Source organism: Propithecus coquereli, unplaced genomic scaffold, assembly GCF_000956105.1.
Source record: "Propithecus coquereli isolate 6110/MARCELLA unplaced genomic scaffold, Pcoq_1.0 Scaffold343, whole genome shotgun sequence".
Lineage (NCBI taxonomy): Eukaryota > Metazoa > Chordata > Mammalia > Primates > Indriidae > Propithecus > Propithecus coquereli.
Window position 1 is genome coordinate 648,084 of NW_012149097.1, and position 7,025 is coordinate 655,108.

The window sequence follows — 7,025 nt, forward strand, 5'->3', positions numbered from 1 at the left end:
AAGTCATAAAATAAGTGATATGAAAGAGGAAATGTGAAATGATGTTTAAAATGGCAATACATAAGACAAAAAGGAAGAAATCTAGAAATTGTCCTTAAATGACTAAAGCTTATAAAGTCTTACAAAATGTGTACTATATGATATTTTGTAACTGGTATTTTGTGTGTCTTTTTACAGGCAGCCTCTTGAATGATGTGAACAGTTCTCTGAGAGTAAGACAAGAAAGCTTTGTGAATGGTGTTGAATTTCCTGCTCTTGGCTCTCCCCTGCTCAGCCCAGAAGAAAAAGCTAACCAAGTTGTCCAAGATGGAGCCCTTTATCCACTTTAGTCCACTTATCTAAGATTAAAGGAAAGCAATCATTAAAAGTATTAGTCCAGTAGTTACGTCATTCTTTTTTTCAAAATACCTCCTTTTAACAAAGATGCTGGGGGGGGTGGATTATGCAGGTTTCTCTGCTGATTTTTTGCTGTTTGGTAATATATTTTTTTTTCTTTTAATAACAGCCCTTCTTCAGATTCTGTTTGCCCTTATCACCTTGGCTTATGTTGCTAGAGCTGAAGGTGTTATTTATTAAAAAGACATTATTCCCTGTAGGCTAATCAGACTTTACCCATTAGCTACCTTTTAGCCTTTCCTGAGCCTTCTCGAGGGCAACTTCGTGCAACGTGCACACGTACAAAATAAGGAAATCAGAAAGCTGGCAGCCCCCAAGAACAACTTTGAGGGAATTTATTTTTAAGATATTCGATCTTCTTCAGCACAGTGATAGGGGTTTTTTTCTTTAATTAAATTGTCCTCTTGTGCCTTGAAGAGCCAGCCCTATTCTGAGGACAGCTCTCCTAAACTGAGAGGGAGTTTGCTGTGTGTCCTGCCAGACTGTTCCCTGAACTTTGTAAGGCATCAAAATTCCCACAACTTTCTAGACATCATCTTTCCTCAGAGATGATGATGTTTAATAATAAATCCTAGCTTTTTATTCAATGGACATTTTTTTTTTTTTTGAGACAGAGTCTCGCTCTGTTGCCCGGGCTAGAGTGAGTGCCGTGGCGTCAGCCTAGCTCACAGCAACCTCACACTCCTGGGCTCAAGCGATCCTACTGCCTCAGCCTCCCAAGTAGCTGGGACTACAGGCATGCGCCACCATGCCTGGCTAATTTTTTCTATATATTTTTATAGTTGTCTGATTAATTTCTTTCTCTTTTTAGTAGAGACGGGGTCTCGCTCTTGCTCAGGCTGGTTTCGAACTCCTGAGCTCAAACAATCCACCCACCTCGGCCTCCCAGAGTGCTAGGATTACAGGTGTGAGCCATCACACCTGGCCTATTCAACAGACATTTAATAAATACTAAGTGCCAGGCATGATGCTAGACACCAGGGATTTAAAAAATGGACAAATAAAACAAGGCCCCAGAATATACCCTATGTCAACGGAAAAAAAGGCCAAACTCTGTAAAGTAATTTTAAAGAGATTTACTCTGAGCCAAATTTGAGGACCATGACCCAGAGCTACGCCTAAGAGGCCTTGAGCAGTGGACTCTCAGAGGTTGGGCTACAGTTTGGTTTTATACATTTTAGGGAGACAGGGGTTACAGGTGAAGTCATAAATCAATATGTGGGAGGCATACATTGGTTTGGCCCGAAAAGGTTGGCCATCTCGAAGCGGGGGCTTACAGATTATAGGTGGGTTAAAAGATTCTTTGGCCTATAATTGGTTAAAGACATGAAGCTTTGTGTAAAGGCTTGGAATGTTTCAACATAAGGAGCTCTTTATCAGAGATAAGCCACTGGACATAGATTTGTTGTGTAAATTGAGGACCTGCTGGTTTGTCTTGCATAGCCTTAGGCCTGTTAGTGGGTTATAAAGGATGTCATCAAGAAGGGAGGGGGGCATGATAAGGCATGTCTGACCTCCTTCCTCCTGGCAGGCAATTTAGTTTTAGGGTATTCCTTTGGCCAGGAGGGGGTCCGTTTAGTCAGCCGGTGGGGGGGTGAGCCTTAAAATTTTATTTTAGTTCACACCTATTATATATGAGTTGTAGGGCAAAGCACTGCTGAGGATCAAAATGGCTCTGAGTCCCAGCTTTTCTACTCATTAGAGATAGTACCTTGAATAATTCCCATCGTCCTGAGCCTCAACCTGAAAAAAAAACAAAAAACCAGAGGTAATTGTGTCTACTTCATATGGAACAATTAAATACCAACACTTGTGAGAGCAAACAGCTATATATTTCCAGGCTCTTAGAATTTTTCACAATGCCATGACTTCATGAAGGGAAAGGAAGGGATCAACCCTAACCTCAGCAAAGAAATCTTGTGGAAAGCAGCCCTGAGAGGAGAGAACCTTAGCATCAGGATTCGTAAAGCCACATGAGTCTACTCACTATTTCCGCCTCCCTGGCTGGGCTGTTTTCTGCCATTAAAGGCGTTTGCAGCCTCAAACTCCCTGCTTGGATTGGCCTGGCCAGCAGAACCTGCACAGGAGACAGGAACAGGAGGGAGAGGAAAAGGAAAGGTACACAGGCGCCATCTTGAAATGATTCCGATTTTTCAACCAAGAGCTCATCTTTTAATCCGTACCTGAAAGAATGAGATGATTTATATACCACACCATTATCGTTGTTTCAAGCAATCAGTAGAATAAACCAGTGAAGCATCTCATATTTTCTAACATTCTCATGGACCAGATCTTCTCAAATCTGAAATCGGCAAACCCCACATTTTACAATCATTTATCATGTAAATATTTTGTTGCTTTAGTTGTTTATGCTTGAAGCATGTCCTGTCTTTCTAGAGGAGTATTTATTTATTAATATCTGCACAAGGGTTGGCGATATTCACAACACAGTGAATGTCCAGATGTGGATGATCCAGCTTTGGAATTGTGGGAATCACCCACAGAGTAGAGACTATTGTTTCCAGCCAGCCGGTTCAGCCCCTCCCAGCTGAACTAGCCTGCAAGAGAGTGGGCCTTGTGCAAACTATCTCTGAAACCTGCGAGCTGGATGCTCAATTGACTGCGGCCCGTCTCATTACTTTATTATCCAGCTCTCTCTCTGTAATGCTAAAAGTCAACCGAAATAAATGAAAGAGCCTTGACAGGACATGAAAGGCTGGCACAGGACAATGAACTGAGAATATGGCGATTCCTGAAATCAGAGCTAATTATCTCAAAATGGTGCGTCTGTCCCAAAGCAAATATACATTAAGTGGCCCAGACCACATTCTGGAACATTGTACATTATTATTTACACACATATTATTGTTTTATGATTTGTTCCAAGAACCTAACCTAACTCAAATATTTCCTGTCTTTTCTTGACATCATAGCACTATATGAAGGTGACAACGTCAGCAAAGAATAATTTAGGAGACATCTGTTGAATATATCATCTTATTCCCAAAAGAAGTTTTACTGTCTGTGAAAGTCATGATCTCTTATTTTGATCTCAAATGAAAAGGCAATTGACATTTAAAGTGATATCAATACACAGTATAAGCTTAAATTTTGCTTTGTTGACTTGTGTTTTCAAAATGAGGGGTTTTTTTGACTTCTAAGAAGAAAGATTGTTTTATATCAAATCTCAAATCTCTTTAATTACATATATTATTGTGTTTTCAACCACATTCTGAAAAATAAATGGTGACTACTTACAGGAGTAGAATCAGATTTGGGGGAGTGGATTTGAAGTTTTACAATTTGGAGAGGCTGTCTTTAGAAAAAATAGTAGGATTTACAAATACAAACTAAGGTATGAAAGCCAGTATTTGTAATGACACAAATTAAGACACAATGTAAATGTCCAGGTGCAGTGGCTCACGCCTGTAATCCTAGCACTCTGGGAGGCCAAGGCGGGAGGATCTCTTGAGGTCAGGAGTTCAAGACCAGCCTGAGAAAGAGCAAGACCCTGTCTCTAGTAAAAATAGAAAGAAATTAGCCAGACAACTAAAAACATATAGAAAAAGTTAGCCATGGCTGTAGTCCCAGCTGCTCAGGAGGCCAAGGCAGGAGGATCCCTTGAGCCCAGGAATTTGAGGTTGCTGTGAGCTAGGATGACGCCACAGCACTCTAGCCTGGGCAAGAGAGCAAGACTCTGTCTCAAAAAAGAAAAAAAAAAGACACAATGTAAAATTTTTAGAATTTGGCATATACTCACTGCTATGCAATGAATCACCCCAAAATTTAGTGGCTTAAAACAACAACAATAATTTTATTATCACCCACAGTTCTGGAGGTTGGCCGCGCTCAGCTCGGCAGTCCTTGTTCAAGGTCTCCTATGAAGTTGTTATCAGATGGTGACTGGGGCCAGAGTCATCACAGCCCATTCACTTACGTGTCTGGAGTTGAGGCTGTGGGCTGGGACGTCAGCTGAGGTTGGTGGCCAGAACAATTACATATGTGGTCCCTCTTTCCACTTCCTCATGGCATGGTGATGGGGCCTGAAGAAAATCAGGTGGATTCTGTGTCTCCTTTTTGGAACCAGCCATGGCAGTCATATAGCTTCCGCGTTAGTTTTGCATTGCTGCTATAACAAATTACCACAAATTTAGGTGCTCAAACCAACACACAGTTACTACCTTATAGTTCTAGAGGTCAGAAATTCGAAATGGGTCTCACTGGGCTAAAAATCAGGTGTCAGCAGGGCTGCATTCCTTCCGAAGGCTCTAGAGAGAAGACATTTCCTTGCCTTTGCCAGTGTCCGGAGGCCACCTGCATTCCTTGACTGGTGGCCCCACCCTCCATCTTCAAAGCCAGCATCGTAGCGTCTTCACATCTGTCCCAGCTCTGACCCCTCTGTCTCTCCTTCCCACTTATAAGGACCTTGGTGATTATGTTGGGCACATCTGGATTATCCAGGATATTTTCCCCACCTCAAGGTCATCTGATTAGGGACCTCAATTCCCTCTTGCCAGGTAACATTAACATATTCACAGTTGTGGGGAGTAGGATGTGGACATTTCTGAGAGACTTTTATTCTGCCTACTACAACATCCCTCTCAGCCACAGCCACAAGGAGAGGGAACATAGACTCCACCTCTCAACGAGTGGTGTGTCCATCACCTTGTAACAGGGGCATCTGGGATGGGAGAGACTATGGTGACTGCCTCCCGAAAATAAAATCTTCTATACTCACAAACATCAAAAATCTGGGCAATGCTGTGATATTTTTTTATTAATAAGCTGGCTGACATGGCTATAAAATTTGGCTGTGTACTCTCTGATCATATCTTTATATGATAACAATATCATAATTTTCTATAGAGAACTTTTTTGAATTTAGTCTTTAATGTGTCTAATCAAATTTTGTTTTAAAAAATTGAGGCTATTTAAAGGTGTTTCAGTTTTACAATTCATTATTAATATATTTTACGATTGATTTCTGATTTGGGAAAACCTTTATGAAGCTTTTTTTATGGATGAGCTGTAAAAATTGAGGGCATCAGTGAAAACTAGACACACTCATTTTTTTGGCTTGTCTTCTGTTTCTTTATTGCAGAAGTGTATTTTGCGTTTTACGTCATCTCTGTTGATGTCAGTATTTTGTACCAAATCAGCAAGAATGTTCTATTTTTTTCAATATGAGATTATGATTTCTTCCTCTTCACTGATTAGAGTATCAAACATTCCAAGAACCTATCAATTACTTCTACTAAAAGTTTCTCTTTTCCTTTTATTAGAAGTACTGCTTTTAGAATGAGCTGGGCAAAAATCTTTTTAATTGTTATATGTAGTTTGTGTTTTGATGTCTGAACACATTCTATTCACTTCATCATGCATTTTTATCACTTTTATTTCATGTCATTAACTTTTTACCTAAATTTTCTCTTAATTCTTTAATAAAAGCGCTTATAGATGACAAAAGAGGGTACATTTCTTTTATATCCAAATTAACAGTCCACAATTTCTCAACTGTTTTGAAACATTCTAAAATGTTTTTCCGAATTTCAGATAAAATGGTATGTCCCCAACTTAATTTCCCCTTAGCCAGATCCCCAAAATGTCAGTGGGCACTCCAGCCCCTCTAAATGCAAGGGAAATTAAACAGTGGGATTTGACATAGAGAGAGTGAGCAGCCTTAGCTGACTGTAGTTCAAATCTCTGACTCCTGCAAAACTCAAAAAAAAAATGAAAATATATGTATATGCATGAACTGCATTAGTCAGGGTTTTCCGGAGAACAACCACTAGGAGGATATGTACAGACACAGTCACGCATAGCATGACTATTAATATATTCAGTCAACAGCAGACCACATATACAACATTGGTCCTGTATTTTGACTGTACCTTTTCTATGTTTAGATGTGTTTAGACGCATAAATACGTACTGCTGTGTCACAATTGCCTACGGTATTCAACACAGTAACACGCTGCACAGGTTTGTAGCCTAGGAGCAATGGGCTGTACTATGTAACTTACGTGTGTAGTCAGCTACACCACTGAGGTCTGTGTGAGTACACTCTACAGTGTTTGCACAAACAAAATTGCCTAATGACACATCCCAGTTGTTAAACAATGAGGGACTGTATGTAGAGGGCACTTTATTATGAGGGATTGGCTCATGCAATTGTGGAGGCTGAGAAATCCCACAATCTGTTGTCTGCAAGCTGGAGGCTCAGGAAAGAGGGTGGTTGTAGTTCAAGTCCAAGCCCAAAGACCCGAGAAGCAGGGGAGCCAACGGGAAGTCCCAGAACAAGTCCAAAGGCCTGAGAATCAGGAACACTAAGCGCAATGCAAGAGAAGATGAATGTCCCAGCTCAAGCAGAGAGAGCGAATTCACCATTCCTCTGCCTTTTTGTTCTGTTCAGGCCCTCGAGGAATTGGATGATGCCTGCCCTCACTGGTGAGGGTGGATCTTCTGTGCTAGTCCACCAATTCAACTGCTAATCTCTTCTAGAAACACCCTTGCAGACACACACAGAAATAATGTTTTTACCAGCTATCTGGGTACCCCTTAGCCCAGTCAAGTTGACACATAAAATTAACCATCACGTGAACACTCTGCTGGGGGCCTCCTGAGAAGGC